This window comes from Artibeus jamaicensis, unplaced genomic scaffold (assembly GCF_021234435.1).
Source record: "Artibeus jamaicensis isolate MK-2021 breed Jamaican fruit bat unplaced genomic scaffold, CSHL_Jam_final scaffold_537, whole genome shotgun sequence".
Classification (NCBI taxonomy): domain Eukaryota; kingdom Metazoa; phylum Chordata; class Mammalia; order Chiroptera; family Phyllostomidae; genus Artibeus; species Artibeus jamaicensis.
Genome location: NW_026522047.1, coordinates 35,735,222 through 35,754,913, shown reverse-complemented (window position 1 = coordinate 35,754,913; position 19,692 = coordinate 35,735,222). Strand labels below are relative to the sequence as shown.

At 45.0% G+C, this 19,692-nt stretch overlaps 1 protein-coding gene across 6 annotated transcripts in view; it reads left to right on the top strand.

Annotated features, from left to right (window-relative positions):
• Positions 1 to 19,692, top strand: part of GATA4 (GATA binding protein 4) — a 77,541-nt gene that overhangs the window by 43,559 nt on the left and 14,290 nt on the right. The gene's annotated exons all lie outside the window — the stretch shown is intronic.

The following is a 19,692-nucleotide window of genomic DNA, read 5'->3' as shown; positions in this document are numbered from 1 at the left end:
AATTGGCTGAAAAAAACTTTTTTGACAAAAATCTTAGTTTGGTCTTTTCTGCTTTCCATACTATGAAATGTTCCAGGCTCTTCTTATGCACCGCCCCCCGCCCTGCCCCCCAGACCTGGAGTTGGCCATTCCTTCCACAAGCCCTGCCTCCTTTTAGTGAGGGGTAGTGTTGGGATGTCATCTCGCTGTTGGGTTAGTCACTCAGTACCGGGAGTTAGGAAACACTTCCCCCACCCACCCAAAGATAAGATAAAGTATATCTTGTGTCCATACCCATACTTTCAATTCAAATTTAGGTTCAAAAGTCTTTTACTTCCCACTATGCATCTTTTGCAAAAAACTGGTGAAATATACATGGCCTAAAGTTGACCATTTTAGCCATTTTTAAGTACACATTTCAGTGATGGTAAGTGCATCCACGTTGTTGTGTAGCCCTCACCCCCACCCATCCCTGGAACTTTTTCACCTTCCCAAAGTGAAACTCTGCCTATCTCCCCTCGGCCTCGCCCCTGAAAACACTGTTCTCCTTTCCACCTCTGTGAGTGTGGCTGGTCTAAATTCTCCAAGTAAGTGGAATCCCACGGGATTTGTCCTTTTGTGTCCGGATCATTTCACCTAGCACAACACCTTCGATTTTTATCCACGTCGCAGCAGGTGCCAGAGTCGTCTTCCTTTTAGAGGCGGAGGAACATTCCGTTGAATGTCTCTGCCACATTCTGTCCATTCATCCAGGTTCCTCCTGCTTTCTAGCTGTTGCGAATCACGCTTGTTGGAGTAAGAACATTCAAACCTGTAGACAATCTTTATAAAAATTTATTCGAATCCAACAGAGACTACACCTGGAAGTAAGATTTTGACAATCTGAGAAAAATGCTTCCCAAACATGACAGCTGGTCGCATCTTTTATGCATTTGGAATTAGGGAAGGGATGGAAGGAAGATTACAGGTGCAGGTGGGGGACAGCTAAGCTGGAATGGAATTACAGGATAGTTAATGAGATATGTGCTTGTTCTCTTGATGGTGGGTTCCCTTTTAAGGAGTCCAAAAAGAGGCATTCCAGAAGAGTGTTAACCTAGGTGCACAAAGGGAGTGGACAGGGCTTGCTCCAGGCAAAGATGAGCCTTTTACTTAACAAGTTATGTGCCTGGAGCATCAGCACCTGCCATGACCTGCCCAGTGAGGAATTTATGGTCAGATCACACTGTGAGGTTACTTTCTGTAGAATCCCTTTTTCCGTCTATATGCTGTTGTTTGACACGGGTGTACCAATATCGGTTTGAGTGCCTGCTTTCAGTTCTTAAATGTGTGTGTGTGTATACATGTATATACACATTTATTGATTTTAGAAAGAGAAATGGAGAGAGAGAAAGAAAAATATCATTGTTGTTCCACCCATTTACACCTTCATTGATTTATTTCTTATATGTGCCCTGACCAGGGATTGGACCCACAGCCTCAGCACATTGGATGATGCTCTAACCATCTGAGCTTCCCACCCAAGCTGTTGCTTTCAGTTCTTTGGGGTATTTACCCAGAAGCGGACTTGCCGGATTGTTTGGTAAATCTGTGTGGTTTCGAGGAACCACCATACTGGTTTCCCTGGCAGCTTCACCATTTTACATCTCTTATGCTTCTTTACACCTATAAATCTTGTCATCCACACCAAGACTCCCATTCTCAACAGCATCAACCTCATTCCTCATTTTCTTTATGCCATAGCATCCACAGAGTTTCATAAAAACAGTACCAACACCTTTACCAGCAGTCGATTATTGGACCCAGTTTTGTCAGTTTCAGGCATCCCTTGCCTTTGACTTTGGGTCTACCTCCAGTGTTTCTAGCTCTTGGCTGTGCGCTCCTCTTCACCTACATGCTCACAGTGGGTTGCTCACAGTGGGCCCCCTCTGCTCCCAGCCTCTCCATGCAGTGCTCCACCCCAGATGGCCACTGTGCTGTGGACCTTTTCCCAGCACTCCAGCAGGTTGGCTCCCCTTCACGGACTGGCAAGGTTGACACAGTTGGGACCAGATATGGAGGGCTCCGAAAATCAGGCAGAGAAGTTTAGAGCCTTGTGCCTAGAAGGCAAATGTGATTGAATCAGTAGATTGGGAACACGCACACAGGGTATGAGGGGCGGGAATGGCTGGCATGGAGACAAAAGGCAGGTGGTTCAGCGAGAGGCTGTCAGCAGCATTCTTTAGCCTAGATAATGAGTGAGTAATGACAGAGGACATGGGAGGAAGGTCAAGAGGAAATCACCGGGCCAAACTGGCTGAGGAAGGGCATAGGTGAAGACAGTGGTCGCTATCTTTCTCGTGAGCCCCTTGGCCACAGTTTGAGGAGAAAGAGCAGTGGGCGGTATGCGTATGACAACTTCCATGCACCCCTCACCAACCCCCACCCGCCCCCAGTTTAGGTGGCCTGGGAGCGGATCGTCCTGAAGTTGCCCACCCAGGGATGGCATTCAAGTTTGCTTCAAGTCTTTTGGATTCTAAGCTCTTCTTCCATGTTGTCCCGGAGAATCCTTAGACTATGTGACCCTCCTGCTTAGCTGATGATCTCCTTGTGGGGGTGGGGGTGAGGAAGAGGGGACACTTGGTAGCAAATGGAACACTGGATCAAGGCAGGAATCCTGGATAGGAGGCTTCACACCACTGACCAGTCATGTGGACAAGGCCAATGTCATTTCTTCACTTCTGTGGGATTCCATTTCCCCATCAGGGACTCATCCCCTTTCCCCTACAGTACTTTAATTTGCTGGACTGAAAAAGTCTGGAGGAACTTTTGAATAGAGAGTGGAGTCAATTATTGAGTAGAATTTCTCACCCCACATTTCCTTTTAAGCCTCCTCCATTGCCCGAGGGCTGGGGAGTCTGATTAATCATTTCCCCCTTCTGCCTGGCTGCCACTGATTGCTGGGACAGCCTGGGAAGTAAGTGGCACTTCCAGGGAGGGACCCTGCAGGGACTTGAGGCTCTTGTTTGACTTCTTTCTTATGGAAGGAAGAATACATTCTACTGTATTTTGGGGTAGTCCCTTACATTTTACCACGGAGGCTTGGTGAGTCCTGGTCTCTGGTGGGAAGACCAGGATAGCTTGAGCATCTAAATCTAGTTGTTGACTAGAGAGAAGGGCTTGCTGTTGTCCATGATCATGGTATTGAACAGCACGGACACCGGAGCCCTGGCACATAGGAAGTGCTGCACGATGTAACCATCGTGACTCAGAACCTTGGCAGTCCATCTGCTATCTGATGGTCTTGTTTCTCTTCCTACCCTGATACTTCCATAGTGCTTTATTTACAGGCAACTTTCACCTCTTGTTCTCACTCATCTGACTTTGGAAGAACTAGACACAAACAAGGAAGAATCAAAGAAAGTAGATCACACTGCCTCTTGGTAGCAGACAGGGAGCAGAGTTGGATCTGGTCATGAATTGCATGAAAGTTGGGCTGGGGATCTCCGTGCGGACACCTGGCTGCCTCTGACAAGGCTCCAGGCAGAATCCTGGGATTCCACGTGGCCAATCTTGCTGTACCTTATGCTGCTCTCCTTGTTTGCATTATGGTTCCACTAGACTAGAAGTGTGTCCAGGGCAACAATTATACCTCATTGATACTGGGGTCTGTGATACAATTTCACAGCAAATACACAACAAATGTTTATTTTCTGAAAACATCAAGTCTGGAATTCATCATTAAGTATGCAACCCCTGGGGCTCCATATTCATCCTGCATTCTGGCTCTCCTAAAATAGTGACCAGGGATGGGCATGTCCCCATCCATGGGTAGTTTTACAGGGAAAGGGATCTCATAGGGCTCTAGTGCAGAGACGGGTAGAATCGTGCAAAGGCAGCCCAAACCTGGAAGGCCAGGAAGACAGAGAAAAGCGTAGAGAACTCTAATGGTATGAGGGGGAGCCCTCCCAAACTGGGATTTACTTATTAAAAATTATGTATTTATTCTTACATGTTTAAACTTCGGTCACTTTCAAAGTACTCTCCATTTGATGCAATATACTTAATTGAGATTTTTCCACTGCTCAAAACAATTTTTGAACTTGTTGATGTTGATGCCTTTTGGTGCTTCTGACATTTTTTGTTTCTCCTCTTCCACATTGGCAAAAAATTTCCTTTGACTACTTTTTTTATCTGGAGAAAGAAAAAAATGTCACTTGAGGTGAATAGAGAGTGTAGGTCACAGGGGTCATGCCGTTTTTGGCCAAAAAGTGCCAAACACTCAGCAGAGTGCAGACACACAGAAAGTGCAGGCACACTCATAAATCACCCATCATGAAATAGGTAAATGTATTGAAAGAGTCTTCAAAAAAATTCACTGAAGCTGAATGCAGCCTCTCACAGCAATGCCAGCTGGTGCACTGATACAGATGGGTTTCTAGAACACTTCCCTAGTGGGGAGAAGCCTGTACTATAAGTAGTACTGGCTTATCTTCTGGCCTGCCCTCCAGAAGATAATTCTGGCCTGTCCCTTCTCATATCCTCAAAGGTAACAGGACACACAGGAGTGGGACCAACATTTTGGATATGGTGGGTCCGAGGCATGGGAAAGGGACATTTGGGTGTCTGTGTCCAGGAGGCTCATCACTCTGTTTGAAGCCATTGCTTGAAAACAGAAAGATCCTCCAGGGTAGAGACTGACATGGGTCAGAGGAGCCCTGCAAAGCCGGGCAGGGTAACCAAGATGCTGAGCAGGAGAAGCCCAGCAAGGAAGCTGAGAAAACGGATCATTGGGTGTCCTCATGTCTCACCTTGTAAAAGCCACCTGGGCTTATTCCTGGATGTCGCGCTCTTCTGGGCCCTGAGGTGCATGCCCATTGGGCTTCCTAAGGCCCCAGGGTCTTTACATTCTACTGGTATTCTGAACCTGGAGCCAGATCCACTGCGATCTTTCTCTGCTGGTTTATAGAGACTTGCAGAATTTCACTCATCAGTTTATCCTTTCCCACTCATTGAGTGTCTAAATCCACTGGTTTCCCTCCTCCCCACTTTGCAGGGATTCCCTGAGATCCTTCTTAGAGAGCCTCTTGAGGCACCCGAGGGAGTTTTGGGTCTGCCCAACAGCCTCTCAACTCATCATAACAAACGGGCTTAGGAACTCAAAGATTCTCTGTAGAAACAAACTCTCCCATCAGACTCTGTTTAAAGGTCGTAAGTGCCTGTTGATTTGGGAGGCTGGTCTGTGCTGGCCTGAAGTGCTTCACAGAAGTGACAGGACACTCTCCTGCGGGGAATGTTGATATTAAGTTTCCTGCCCTGTGTAAACACATCTCCAGGAATGGCATTAATAAAGGGGACCCTTTTCCCAGGACAAAGCAGAAGGGGCAGTGGCAGGAGGCAGGGGGTGGGGAGAAGGATGAAGAGGACGGATGCTGGGAGGGGAGAGCTGGCCAAATGGACCATCTAACCAGTTGACATGGTGAAGGCAGAGCCCATTAGCCAGATTTTTTCCTTCCTTTTCAGAACTTTTGCTTATATTCTTTGTTGGGACCTCCAACTTTTTACTATTTAGCAGCTGATAAAAGAGAAAGCAGAAGAGTCTTGTAATTAAGGGAGCGGTATGAAGTCAGACACCTGATTTTAAATTCCAGCTCTTCCCCTTACAGTGTTTCCCAGTTTTCACCTTCATAAAATTAAATAGCAGCTACTTCCTAGGTTATTCTGAGTGATGGAAAATGATGTTCATGAAGTGTAGTTCATGACATGCAGTAAATACCTTTAAATGTTAGCCATTAGACACCCGTTAATAAATGCTAACCTTCACTATTATCATTAAGGAAGATATTATTTCAAATAGAATCTTTTTGGTTCCACTAGTAAAGGGGCTAGGTTGCACAAGAGGCAGCCAGGCCGAGTTAAAGGAGAGTTTTGCATTAGAATTCACCTTCATTCTCTGTGTTAACTTACATTTAGAAACAGACCTCATATCCAACCAAATGTTTACCCTTTCACATAGGCACATCTACACAAGCAGAGTCTTACTAGGATTGTAGATACCTGAGGAGTGACATTCACCATAGCTTTAGAATATTTAAAAATCCTTCTAAGGGAGCTGGAACCAGCTGTCTGCCTCCAGTGAGATCTGGACAAAAGGGGAAAAAATTAAGAAGCCACTTGGGTTGCATTCAGAAAGGAAGGATGGTATCAGGCAGTTGTGGAGGAAGCCCCGGCAGGGTCTGTCTCTGGGACTCAGAATAAGTGAGACCACCCCACCTTTCCCCTTGAATTGCTTCAGCAGAGTCAAGACTGAGTCTGAATCACGCATTGCTGTGGTTAGCATTATCATGCTGGGTTTGCTGGAAAGCAAGGGGCAAATCAGCTGCCTTGTGGACTTCTGCCAGGAAATACACCTAACCTGTGGTTGCTGCTGGGTTCTCCGTGTATGTGGGGAAGGATATGAAGAAAAAGAGAAATTGTTTATTAGTTGCTTTTTAAAAAACATAAACCCGATATATGCACCTTCCTGGGCATCCCTATCTCTGCCCGGTTTTATGGGATGTAATCAGGATTCAGATTTCCTTGTGCCTCCGTTTGTGCTGCAGGAATGATGTGGACTAGGTGTCCATCTGAGAGGAAGTGATCGGCTGTCTTTGAAGGAGAATTGATGGAAACTGCATGGTCCACATGGGCTTTCCCAGCCTTCTGATTCCTTTCTGAAAATGAGTGAATTGGTACCAGATGCCTGTAGTATTTGGGGGCCCTTCCAGCTTTGGCTACCTGAAAAATAGGAACAAATGAAGGAGAAGTATTCTTGCTGTTACCATCAAGAGCAGGTGCCTTTGTTGGGCCCTTCCACTAGGTTCTGAGGACAGCAACTGGGCAGAGGTAGAGGCAGCAAAGAGGGTGAAGCCTGGGTTCCCATCCCCAGCCACATCCAGCCTGCCCAGCTGATGATCAGTTTGGAGGAAAGTTGCAACATTTGCTGTTGGCACCAAGGCCCAGCAAACACCTTTAAGAGCCTACAGTGTTCTCTGCTGTCTTCTGACATTGTCTTATTTATTCCTGTTTTATTTATTCTCAACAACTGTCCTGTGGCCGGGAGTTGCAATATGCATTGGAAGATGAAGAAACTGAGGTTACAGGGCGCTCAAGGCCACATGGGGCTGGGGCCGCTGCTGGCGGAACCTAGGCCACCTACCTTCCTGGGTGCTCACCCTTCCCGTTACCTAATGTTGGCTGCACTGATGGTGCTCAGCCTTCCGTTTCAGAGAACTGACACCACACATGCGCATGCACAGCTCTGTCGGAGCTGGGCTACTCGGGCTTGTTCCTTCCCTCAGAATCTTGCTGCCGAGAGACTTTTCTTTTGTCCTGGCTGTTCACTACCTCTGAGCTTCTTTCTGGAAAACCAAGTGTAATAAAGATCCTACCACATGCAGTCTCTCCCAGCTGGATTAGCAAATGGGAGCCATAGTGGTCAAGGTCTGATTGATTTTTTTTTCTGTTCAATGAACAGCCCTACATTTATTCCTGATTTTCTATTTTTTTTTGTAAAGATGAATACATTATTGCTTAATCAGAGAATACTGCAAATAGCCAGAAGGCTTTTGTGTTAGAATTTCCCTTCTTTCTCAGTACTAATTTACATTTAGGAACATAGACCCTTAATGTTTATAATTCCTTCTATATGGGGGGCACATTTACATAAGCAACCCAAGTGTCCATAGACAGAGGAATGAATAAACAGAATGTGGTTTAATATATACAAAGGGCTATTTATTCAGCCTTAAAAAGCAGGGAGAGTCTGACACATGTACAACATGGATGAACCCTGAGGACATCATGCTAAGTGAAATAAGCCAGACACCAAAAGACAAAATCTGTATGATTCCACTTCTATGAAGTACCTCGAATAGTCAAATTCACTGATACAGGAAGTAGAATAGTGGTTGTGGGGGGGCTTTGGGGAGGAGGGAGTTGTTTCATGAGTACGGAGTTTCAGTTTAACAGGAGGAAAAGAATTCTCCAGGTGGATTGCACAACAGTATGAATATACTTAACACTACTGAATTGCACACTTAAAAATGATTAAATGATAATTTCATGTTCTGTGTATTTTGCCACAGTTAATAATAAAAAATAGAGAAACAGTGCAGATGTTTAGGAAGTAGAGAGTGAACTGTAAAAATCCTCCATCCTGACACCTCACTGCATCTTCCTCCCCAGAGGTGTGAGCCCTGTTGATGTCAGAGATGGTAGTATTGTTCCTCCCGCATTTGTTCTGTCAGATGGCTTTTTCTGTGGGACCTTCAAGCTTTTTCTAAGACTTAAAAGGGCGTATTGCATGTAAAAGAATGGATCGAACTATTAGACCTTTGCCATCAGATATGCCCCAGGGGCCCCAGGATTAGGCGGCTGGGCCCTGCGTGGGAAGGAGAGAGGCTGAGAGCTGGGCAGCCTCCAGCACCCAGATGTTCCGTTTCTTTGTGTACAGGGTCCAGCACAAATAACGTCCCTTTTTATTACAAATCTTTTATTACCAAATCATGAGCATGTAATTCTGTAACATAACAATATCACACTCAAGCACATCATATGACATTTTAGGTGAAACATTCAAATTAAAACTATGAATGATTACACCCATATTATTACCCTACCAGCCACACTCAAGCAGGCGTTACTTCTGCCAGACCCTGTATAAATCATAAATCTCTGCTTGGCTACAGAGTTCTGAGACTAGAATGAAAAAGGAGAAAAAAAATAAAACTAACCCATTAAACAAGGTATAAAATATACCCCGATCTCATATGTGCTTATAATTTCGCTTAGGAACAAAATATAGTTTGAAAGAAAAGGATGAAATAACATCCCAAGATCAAAATGAACTTGAAGACAAGGATAAAATAGGTAATTCAAGGTTGATGTGATTAACTGCCAAATAAACCCATGGAAACCTAGGGGTAGGTCAGGGCAGGTGGTGACAGGAGGAGGAGGGGGTGGTTTCTGAGAAAGATGTATTTGTGAAGAAGGGGTAGGGACATTCTGTGAAAGACAGGAGAGCAGAGGTGTGCTTTCTCCCTTTCCTCCCTAAACACCAACAAATCAAGTGAAAAGAACCCCCAAAATAAAGTAAAATTTTCATCTCCGGTGAAACTGGGAAACAACTCATAGCCCCAACTACAGAAGTACTGTTAAATGTAATGGAGATGCAGGACACATTGAGGGGAAAATGTTGAGAACTGATATATACCTGTCAGATCTCCAGCCAGGTGTAAATTTCCCTGGTAATAAAATAAATGACATTGGAAAGAAAAAGAAGAAGCAATTGCTGTCTCATTCTTTGCAGATAAAAGAATGGTTAACCGTGGTAAACAAATAAGTATGGTCTCTACAGAGAAAGCTATAAAACTTTAATGGAGAACATAAAAGAAGACATGGATAAGTGGGAAAAGATACTGTGTTCTTGGAATGGAAGACTTAGTGGTATTTTTTCTTTCAAACACCCCCAAACAAATCTATAAATTTAGTGCAGTCCCAGAAAACATCCCAACAGAATTTCTTAAACACAGCTTGTCATGCTGATTATAAAATTGATGTAGAAGAGTTACTGTACCAGAATAGCCAAGATAATTTTTAGAAAGAAGACTTAAACACTGGATCCTTTCAAATATCAAAGTGCTGCTAAACAACTGCAGAAATCATGGACTAGCATGTAAATGTTACATACCTTTACAATGTAGAACTAATAAATTTGTGTACATCTGTATGGATATTGGAAAATGTCCAACAACGTAAGCTCCCGTGATGAAACTAAGCTGCAAAGACCTTGTATGCTCTGATCCCATTTGTGTTCAGGGCAGATCAAAGTGTTCTTCCTGGTTGCTCTTCCTGGAGGAGGATTATATTCCCCACCTGATAATAGGCTTTCCTGTAAGACTTACTTTTTGACCAATGACATGTGAGTGGAAGTCATCTGTGCAATTGCCAAGCACAGGCTTTAAGGGCCATTATGTGGTTCCGATATCACTTTTTTTGCCCTCTGCCACAAGGCTGGGATGACCCAGATAGGTAGAGGATGCACCTTCAGCATGGATCCCAGAGTGAGGCACCCATATACAACAGACTTGCAACTGACGTGAAACTTGGAGAGCAGAATATAGGAGATAAAGCTATAAATGTCGCAAGGCACTGAGATGTTGGGATTGTATGCTATAGCATAACCTAGCCAAAAACAAAAACAAAAACCAAAAAACACCTGGTACATTGCTAAACAGCACCAGAACCAAACATACTTATTTTACGAATATATTTTTGAACATGTCTCTAATGTGTGTGATAGATACTAGAGAAGCTTTCTCAGGTGTAAAGCAGATATGTACAAAGATGCCTGTTGCAGCATTTATTACAGCAAAAATGAAAAACAGCCTCAATATGCAGCAATCAGAAAATGAACAAATTTCTATTATATGCCAATATAATAGAAAACTGAAAAGTATTTCAAAGTACCATCATGTGTAGCAACATAATTAAAACACAAAAATAATAATAGACAAAAGTAGAACTCAAAGAAATAACATTATTTCTATGAAGTTTAAAACCTGCAGAAATGTATGTATTGTTTTTGAAAAGTATACACATCTATTACTTTTTTTTAAGATTTTATTTATTTATCTTTAGAGGGGAAGGGGAGAAGGAGAGAGGGAGAGAAACATCAATGTATGGTTGCCTTTCGTGCGTCCCCTGCTGGGAACTGGCCTGCAGGGAACCAGCCTGCAACCCTGGTATGTCCCCTGACTGGGAATCGAACCGCAATTGTCTGGTTCGCAGGCCCGCGCTCAATCCACTGAGCTACACCAGCCAGGGCCACATCTATTATAAGGATAAGAAGGTTTACATGAACTGAATGACGCGCTCAGGACAGAGGTTACATCCCCTGAGGGAAGGGGGAGAGTGGGGTGACAGGATTTGCAGGGGCATCGACTGTCTCTGCAGTTTTTCATTTCTTTAGGAATATGTGAAGCAAATATGGTAAATGTTAAGATCTGACAAAACTAGGTGGTGGGTGCAAGAGTGCTTCTATATTCCTTTTTCTTTCCAATTACTGAACTATTTTATATTTTAGAAGTAAATTTGTGACTGTGATGTACAATGTTAGGACATTCAAGTAAATTTAAAAGCACATAGTCACACAATGTTCAGGGCTGTATAAGTAAAAGTATAAAAATGAATTGGGAACACATACACTAAATTCAGAATCGTGGCTGAATAAGAGATGGTGACAGAGAATAAGAGAAATTGTTATAGAACGCTTGGGACTTTTTTTTCTAACTTCTAAATTTCTAAAAATAAAAACTACAATTAGTGAAATAGAAAATTTCTAGAAAAGTGGAAAAATGTTTAGTCACTGTTGCCACAGGGGCATGGGGTAGTCAGTAGCAATGGTAGAGACATTTATCTTTTATCTGACATCCTCCCGTACTGTTAAAATATTTATAGCATCATGAATTAAACAATTTAAACATAAATTAGGGGGAAATTTAATATGTAAATGAAGAGTTACAATATAGTGCCAAGTTGGGTGAGTCTAAAATCATTTTTTCCAATACTTCATTTTTTATTCGTGGAGATCAGCGCAAGAGAGATAAAAGTACTGTTGGTGAACATTTCCACTTCATTAATTCTAGAATTAGTTTTTATTAATCCCAGCCTTCAATCTGGTCAATGTAGATTGTGATACTGAAGCAGTGGACGGACCCCATTAACATCATTGGTAGAGTCCCAAGTAACACTTGCAGCTGTGTTCCTGCGCCCTCTAGCGGTTGGAGGACCTTCCTCAAGGCACCAGTGTGTGGATGTCCCTATGTCCAGTGGATTTGAGGAGGGTCTGGGTTATCCTTTCACCCAATCAGCTGCACTTCTCTGTTTTTTATGTTGGTCTTCCTTAGATAAGATTTTCTTTGAAGAAAGGGTTCTGCAGCTTAAAACAAACAAGCAAACAAACAAACAGAAAAACCACTGGTGCAGAGTGATTTATATGTTTGCTATGACATTAATCTGGATCATTTTCAAACTAGGAAGGACTTCGATCATCTGGTCCAACACCTTTATTTTACAAAGAAGATCCTAAACAGCGGCAGGTAAAAATGCATTCTGCCCAGGTTCATTGCTAGGAGGGGCCCAGCCCCCTGGAACTTCTGCGTGTGATCTTCATCTTTATTTTTTGTTTTGTTCTGTTTTGTGTTAACTGAACTCAGAGCTAAACAGCCCCCTCCCAGCTCTCCTTAGTCTCGATATTTCACTCAAAAGGCTTGCAGGGAAACTAGGTGAATTAGCAGCAGAAGATGTAAAGTGCTGGCGATTGAGCTTAACCTTGGTTTGATTAAGTAATCCCCAAGAAACCCCAGCGGGGAAAACAGTCTCCTGCATAGCGCACACGTTTCTACACCCCTGCTCCCCTCCCCTTCTGAAAGGCGTAAATCTCCCCTGAAATGCCTCCTTAGCATTCAGGGCAATAAAGAGGTCACATTATATCTCCATAAATCTCCCCTGCTGGCTGGCTGGCTGCTGCCATTCCAGGAGGTGAAAGGGAAGTTGTTTCCTTTTGACGGCTGCTGGACTGGAAGGAAAGGCCTTTTCCCTCCAGACCCATTGTCTTGGTCCCTGAGGGAGCTGGTCTGGCAATTTGTTCAGTATTTCCTTTCCATCCTGCCAGCTTGTAACAAGCTGGGGGGTGGGGATGCAGAGTCAGAGGGACCCAGACTGGCCTGGTTTGTCTCCTTGACTGGCGCTGATAGAGAGCCTGCCCAAAGCTCCCTCTCAGTCTTCCTGATTAATAAAAGGAACGAGGTCTAAATAGGCTGTGTGTGCCTGTGTATAACGGAGCATTAGAAGCCAAGCCAGATCCACTGGGGCTGAGCCTCCACGTGGAGGCTGGGCTGGGGGCCCCTGGGGACAGGATAGGAACTAGGGTGCCATGAGAGATGACGTGGGTGGCTGAGATGGAGAACCTACTCAGAAAAATGTAGGGGGATATTAGATGCTGTCATGGGAAATCAGAAAACAGAACCTGTCCTAAATGGAGCCTGCTGTAAAGTAAAAAGAATACTGTGTGAAACAGTGGTGATGATAATCAGTACATATTTATTTCCTTTATTTAGCCTGTAAAAGATTATTTCTAGAAAACAGGCAATAAATGACCATACTGAGTATTCAAAATGTTCACAGGACCTTACAATGAAAAACATCCCTGAGCTACCAGGGTGTCTCCCCGGAAGAAACTAATATTGTCAGTTTCTTGTCGTTCCTCCCAGAGATATTTATCACATATACAAACAAATCTGTGTACAGACTCTTCTCCCCTTCTTTTTATCAGAGAGTATCAGATACACTGTTGTATACCTTGCTCTTAATATTTCACAGCATATTTTGGAAAGAGTTTCATATCAGTATAGAGGAGATCTTCATTCTTTATGGCTACATGGTGTTCTCTAATTGAGTTAACCAGTTCCCTATTGCTAAGCATGTAAGTTGTTTTCCAGTCCTCTGCTAGCAAAAAAAAGAAAAAAGCCACAGTGAATCTCCTTGTATGTGAACCAGTCACTTTACAGAAGCACCAGTGAATTGTAGAATAAATTCCTACAAATGGAACTTGAATTTCTAGATCAAAGGGCACATGCATTTATACTTTTGCTAATATATTGCCACACTGCCCTCTAAGCTGTACCATGCCACATCTCCGTTCATGCCCAGAACACATGTTTCTTTACACACACACACACACACCCCAGAGCACATGTAGATGACTGAGGCAGGTTGGTAGGGTGCCTGGAGAGGGATGTTGACTCACCCCAGTGATCTGGAGGAGCCAGGACCAGCACTGGACTTTGTGATTCACAGGCAGCTTTTGATTGGCTCATCATGTACATCCAAATTGGCTGGTCTTGCACCTGTGAAGAGAACCTTTCCCTCCTTTCCATGGTATGGGAAGAATAGTCAGTGCCATCGAGGATAGTTAAGCGCAGAGAGGGCTTACCTTTGTGGGAGGAGAGGTACCTGGGCCCGAGCTGGAAAGGGCACTTTCTTTGTTTTGGAATGAGGATTCCAGGAAGTTGAAGAACCAGAGTAGACATCTCTAGTCCTCCAACTCCTAGGGAGAGATGCTTTTTTGAAATTTAATGTTTTGTCAGTTGTTTTGAAACAGTATCATTAATATGTAATTTATATTCCATAAAGTTCACATATTTAAAGTGTACAGTAAATGAATTTTAGTATATTCAGAATTGTGCATCCAAATCACAATTTTAAAATAATTTTACCACTTCAAAAAGAACTTCATACCCACTTATAATCACTCCTATTTCCCTCTCCCCCAACCCTTGGCAACCACAAATTAACTTGCTGTCAGTGTGGCTTTGCCCATTCGGGACAAAAGACACCCAGTGATCTTTCTTGACTGGCTTCTTTCATGTTGCATGATGTTATTTTTAACTGTTACATTCTCCAAAGCTCCGGGCCTTTGCAATGCTGTTCCCTCTGCCTCCAGTGCTCGTCCCTCGGTATAGAAATGCTTGTTTAATGAATTTAAACCATGTTACAGGGAGAGAAAAATCTTACCATGATCCATATAGTTGTCTTTTTAAAAATTGATTCCAATTTTCTTATTTTTATATTTTTTTACTGCAACTTAATTTTCTTACTCATTCCCTATCAGTGGATGGTTGGGTTGTTTCCAGTATTTTACCATGAGTATCTTAAAAAATAAACATTTTTATCTTTCTCCTTTTTGGTGGAGTCCTTTTGATGTATTCCAATGAATAATTAGGGCAGCTTTATCACTAGCAAGAGTGGGCTGGTTTTTAGTGCACCATGGAGTTCCTTTCTACATCCACCCACCCATCTGTTACATATAATCATATATATACACACATTATGTGTGTATGAAAACCGCTGGCCCTGCACAGATCATTCTCTCAGGAGAATTATTATGTGTGTCCAGGAACATGGCACGTCAGTGGCCGGGCAGTCGAGGGGGCCAGGGGCAGAGCCCTCAGATACCCATCGTCCTATTGGCACGACCGATGCTCTACTAGACGCTTCGGGGCTCTGGATTTTGTTGAAATCTGATTGGCAGTGTTCATGCGTTTCTGTCGGGTGCCAAGGGCTGTGGATGGAGTGATCCTGAGAGCAGTATGGTGCTGGGGAAGGTGGGGATCAGGTTATGGAATGTTCTAGAACAGTGATTTTTCAACCAGTGTGCTGCAAGAATTTTTAAAATATGTAATACCTGGCTGTTTAGTCAATGCCACTGACCTCTTTTCCCTTAGATTGCCAAATTTTAAAAAATGACAACAGCCAACACAACAATAGCTGTTGGTGTGAATGACTCAAAATTATACCTATTTATTTTGTCAGATTGGCAAAAAATATTTTTTTGGTGTGCCACAAAATTTTAATAGTCCATTTATTGTGTGCCACAAGACAAAAAAAGGTTGAAAATTGCTGTTCTAGAAGGTTAGATGAGTCATTGGACTTCTCTGGACCTTGGTCTCTTCCACTGAATGTTCATGGAATTGCCCAAACATCACTTCCAGTTTCTAAGACTGTGTGCCTCCTGCCCTTCAGGAGCTTTGGAGCCTTCATTGAGACAATCCAGCACAGGGGAGCAGTGATTAGGGCATAACTGATGGTCATGGTCACTGAGCAAGGCAGGGTCCGGTGAAGGGAGGGCACGGTCTGGGCTCAGTACCAAGACTCCAGAGAGTGGCAAACATTCTCAATTGCTGATGCCCAGTCAGGGCTCCCCGGGCTGTAGAGGAAGCTCAGGTCGACCCCCGTCTGAGCCAGGGGGCTGTGAGATATCTACGGCCACCTAGGAACTGGCATTTAGAGTCATTTTCTGCACTTCTTTCCTTGGATTCTGCACGCACCTTTTCTGGGAGGTGGTGAGTCAACCCACTTCTAAGTCAGGTGGTGACTTAGATGGGGAGAAACCAGTGTGTAGGGAAATGCAGAGTGAGTAAGCATGCCCGTGATATAAGCCTCACGACCAGAGTTCTGCTCAGAGTGGCCACACGTCCCAGAACAATTAGTAAGAAACCCCTTTTCCTCAGAAGTGTCCCATTCTGGAGGATGAGTTTTGTGGCATCATACTCAGCATCAAAAAGGAGCAGAACGGAAGAGAGCTGGTGGGCTAGGTTTGGGAGGGGGCAATACAGGACAGTGTCTCCTGGACTGGGAGGCCTGTGGACCTCTTCCCTGGGCCTTCAGAGAAGGCTCCAGACAGTCCACTCACTGACTTGTGGAGGGTGGGAGGTGGGGCAGGAAGCCCAGAGGGATAAGGAGACAACTGGTCAAAACTGTGTTTGTCCAAATGTTGAGAGAGACAAAATACCAACCAATGTAAAGTTTTAATTACTGAGCAGTCCCTTCTCTCCTTTCTTCATCTGCCTACTTTAAAGATAGTGTACCAGCCTATGGATTACAAGTGGGGAGGGGTCATGGTGACCCTCTCCTCGGAGTCTGTGTGTGTTTAATTTCCAGATCTTGCAAACAAAGTTGTATTCTCAGTACTTAATACCACAGAACGTTCAATAGCAATGCAGTGGTCTGTATTGTTGATGGACTTAACTTTGTACTATCCAGAAGGACCAAGACATGACCATCACTGAGGATCAACTTTGAATTGTAAAGCACCAAGAAATTTCTCCCAGAGCTAGGAGGTGACCCTACATTTTCATGGGGAAATCTTTATGCTGTAATTTTATCCCTGCACGTGGGTATTTCTGAAGGTCTCAAAGTCTAGTTCGCACAAAGAAGAGGGCTGGGAAGCATTTCCTAAACTGGTGTGTGGAAGAGCATTGAGAAGACATGCCCTGAGACCCTTCCGTGATCAGATGAGCTGGAAAACAGCAGCCCAAGTCCTGGACTTCTCACAGCCCTTGCTGCTCGTATGTCATACCGTGACTCCACGCTCTTTCATGTGCCGATTTGGGAACTGATCATGTTGACACCGTCTGCTGCTAGGGGAAGGACTGGGTTCCCAACAGAGTGGTCCAGTTATCTATTTTCAGGCAGGAGCAGGTGAGACTTGGGGCCCAGATCAGTCTGGGTTCAAATCCCAGCTCTATTTACTGAGCAAGACTTAACTTTTCCAAACCATGTTAACACTCCTCTGTTGCCCCTCCTCCTGGACTGACCTCTCACTCTGCCCCTGCTCTGGATACAAATCGGGTAGGAATGGAGGTAGGTGCTGTCTTTGGGAGCTTGTCAATTGTTAAGGGAGGAGCAGTCGGTCCACAGAAAAGGAAGACAGAAGCTTGACTCTTTCCCACAGCTCTTTCCCCGACAGGGCCCTGGCTGTCCAGTGGAGGCTTCTCTCTCACCTGTCTCTGCATTGTTTCTTATAGCGTATTAGTAGTTTTTAACTCTGGGCTACATGCTCCAAATATTTTCCTCCACTCATTCTGCAACCTCTTTTTTCTCTCTCTCTCTCTCCCCCCACCAACCCCTTCTCTCCTCCCTTCTTGCAGTGGGTTGTGTGTGTGTGTGTGTGTGTGTGTGTGTGTGTGTGTGTTTTCCCTTTCTTTCAGAATGTGTTCTCTTCTTGTGATTTTTTTTTAAACCTGAGTCACTTTCTTTAATTCTTACCTCAAGCCTGAAGCCAGGCTCCTAGATAACACCAGTGGTATGTGTGTGTGCATGTGCATGTGTGTGCGTGTGAGAGAGAGGGGAAAATTTATTTCCAGGACAATTACGACATTCACCTGGAGAAAAGTTTGAGGTCTGTCTTATTATTCAGTGGCAATTACAAAGTATAGTGTGCTAAATATTTCATATAGGCTATGCTCAGTGTCCTTGTTTATAAAATTCTTAGCGTGCTCTGTGTCTCAGGAAATCACAGTCAGAATTGCACTGGATAATTCATGTGAACCACCAGCATTTTGCTCTTTAGCACTTAGAAGCAGAGGCTCCAAACTGCTTAGGGCAATGCTGGCCCAGCCGGGCAAGAACCACTTGTGTTTAGCGGTTGTAGGAGCCTCCAAAATAGGCAGGCGCTCTAATCCCCGCCAGCCTGGACACTGCTTGAGCTGGGTCTGCCCTCCCCTTGGCAGCCTCCTGTCACAGGCCAAGCCTGACAAAGCCCAGAAGACCAAAGTTTCAGGAGCTGCCAGAAAAACCTCAGCATTTGTTTGCTCCTCGTGCCCCAGACCCAGGTGCCAGCCCCGGGGACAGATCTGGGCCTGTCAGGAAATCCATGCACAATCTCTGGTGAACTTTGGATGGTACTCGGGGCTGGAGTTCAGCAAGGGACATACGGGTGGGGCTAAAGACTTTGTTCCTGAAGCCCCTTGAGCTCCTGGGGAGGTCTCTGGGCAGGTCCCTCCCCTCCCATTGCCCAGACCTCGGGTCCTCTGTAGCCTCTGTTTTGTGGCACTGATTAGCAGCCCCGGGCATGGGTAGTTTCCATCATGTTTGTGTCTGGCCTCCCCAAGCGGACTGCACAGTGACCTGGGATGGCTGAAGATGTGCCGATGGGGTAGGGACCAGCGATCCAGCCCAAGCCCATTGCAGTTTGTCACACTGAACATAATTATTTGTTTTGAGTTGTGGATTCCCAGCTAAACCAAAACAACTCTGGGTGGGGATTCTGCCCCAGTTTTGTCTAATGTACATCATGTCCAGCACTTTTATAGCGCCAAGTACAGTAGATGCACAGCCAGTGTTTGGGCTTCAGTGCCCCCCCTCCATGAAACAGTAGCTGGCCAAGGACCAGACACCCTCAGCATCTGAGCAGGAAGGAGAGGAGGGTCTCTCTACCACCAGGACCCAGCTTTTCCCAGCAAAAGGCCTCTCAAAAGAGGGAAGGCCTGAGGGCACCTCTGCGGCAGAGCAGACCCCAGGCTCTGTGGCACTGACCCAGCGTCCTCAGCCCGAGCTTTCTCTCCAGCAGTTGGGAGATAAAGCCTGCCTCTGGGCAGTGCCCAGCCAGTGTTGCCAGCCATGACCCTGGCCTCTGACTTCGCTCCCTTCTTCGTCCTACTTTCCCCCTCTTCCTCTTCACCCTTCTCCCAGCTCCCACCAGCTCACCCCTCCCTGTGGGTGGTTCCCCAAGATGGATGGAGCAGGTCAGGGGAGAGGTCGGAGTCCTTGCCTCTGATTGCGTCAGTTCTCTGTGGGGAAGTCCGGGGTGGGACCCTTGCACCTCCAGGCCCCCATTTTTCCTTCGGGCACTTCGGGTGGGAATAGTCCGCCTTGGTTCCTGGGAAGACCCACTCTAAATTTGGATGCCTAAGAAATCGGGTTGAGTTTGTTTCCCTTTGTGAAGTAAAAATTACTTTTAGGTGGGCACAGATGGAAGTGAGGAGTTAGATTCCCATTCTTAGGGTTAGGGCTCAATTCATCATGTGCTTTGTGTTGCTAAAATGATCGTTAGTCACTATTTCCCCCTGAGCAGCCACTCTGAGACCTCATCAGTGTCCTGCCAAACTTCCTGCCAGTTCCCCCTGCCTGCAGTCTCGCAATGGGCCATGTCTGAGGGGGGGCAGGCATTACAGTTCTGAGCTGGCCCCCGTGGTGTGAGAACAGGTCAGACCCCGAAATCTCCCAGCTCTTTTATCCATCCCGCTGTCACCCCCTAACCAGCACACCAAAGTTTGTGTCTGGTCTTCCCCATGCCCTCCCCACCCCTCCAACCCCAACAATAATCCATCATTGTTATCTCATTTGGTGTTTGCA